The sequence below is a fragment of the Paramisgurnus dabryanus genome, chromosome 20 (genome assembly GCF_030506205.2).
Source record: "Paramisgurnus dabryanus chromosome 20, PD_genome_1.1, whole genome shotgun sequence".
NCBI classification, from domain to species: Eukaryota; Metazoa; Chordata; class Actinopteri; order Cypriniformes; family Cobitidae; genus Paramisgurnus; species Paramisgurnus dabryanus.
In genome coordinates, this window is record NC_133356.1 from 6,076,050 (window position 1) to 6,077,602 (window position 1,553).

Consider the following 1,553-nt stretch of genomic DNA (forward strand, 5'->3'; position numbering starts at 1 on the left):
TCAGTACAGCTCTTACATTTGTTTGAGCCAAGTCTAGTCTAGTCTTAGTTAAATAAACTTCATTTTAAGACAAGTTTTTTTTTTTAGCTGAAGGCCATAATAACCAACATTACAATAAATAAATGCTTGAAACATTTTTGTTTTTTGTAATGAATCTAGAATTTTAGAACTTTTTCATGTTATTCTAATTTTTTGAGATGCACCTGTGTATGGTTTAGTATCATATTTTATTACATGTTAATGCAAACTCGTAGCTAAGATACAAGTCTAATACATCGACAGGTGACATCATTGACTTCACATTGCTTATTTAATTTTGAAAAATTTTTTTAAAGCATGCCTCACTCAGACATCACCTAAATAATATATCTTACAATACCGAACATAATAGGTGCAGTTTCCCAGACAGGGTTTAGATTAATCCAGGACTAGGCCTTTAGTATATTTAAGTAGTTTGTACAAACATACTTTACAAAAAACAATACGGGTGTGCATCTTGAGATAAAATAATGTCACCGATATATGTTAAGATATGTAAGTGCAAGACATTTTCAAATTAAGGCCTGAAACATGCAATTTAGTCTGGAACTAAACCGCCCAATATGGAAATCCATATACAAATCTGTAATGGTAAAATAATTAGTACACATAAATGGTTATAATCTAGTACAGGGATTTTCAACTTCCTGCAGTGTCCTGCAGAGTTTAGATCCAACTTGCTTCAGCACACCTGCCTAAAAGTTTCTATTATGCAAGACCTTAAAGGGCGATTTGCAGGTAAAATTTTTCAACAAATTTGTGCAATTTGCTTGTTGATAATAAACATTTAAACTGTTATCCATTGTATTTTATGTTGTTGGGTATCACAAAACCCGAAAAAGTATGAAAAAGTACAGCGGTTTGCAATGATTCTCCTTTCCCGCACAACGCACTGTATGACGTCACGCTGGGGAGATAATTTACCAAAGCCGCATTGAGAGCATTGAGAATGACTATAGAAAGACGAGTAAAGTACAGTTCTGATAGCGCAGATTATAGATAAATAGATAGATAGATAGATAGACAGACAGACAGACAGACAGACAGACAGACAGACAGACAGATGGATAGGCTAGTATAGAGAGATAGGCAGACAGCCAGATAGCATAACGTTAGCATATCTTCGTGTAGAAAGTAAACAAACAATTAACATACTCGTGCATGCTGGCTTGAGGGGGTCCATGATCCTGCCTGAAATGGGTGTAACTTTATGCGATCTTCAGCACAAACGGTTTTGGCAGCATGTCTCTAATCCTGGAAGGTGAGTGAGGCACGTCACATCTGTTCGCGGAGACCAGCGACCCAAACGCACTCACTTTCTTACAGCCAGTAGCGGAATGGCAATCGGGAGAGTCTGGACTTTCCCGGTGGGTCGATCTGATAATAGTTATACATTTCGAGTTAACACCGTCTGGCGGCGCGATGTGCGCCTGTTCACGCAGCCCGCTGGTTAAAATGTGCAGCCTCTCTGCTCAACAAAGTATATGAAAGTGCTCAACCTGTTCGGCAGGTCC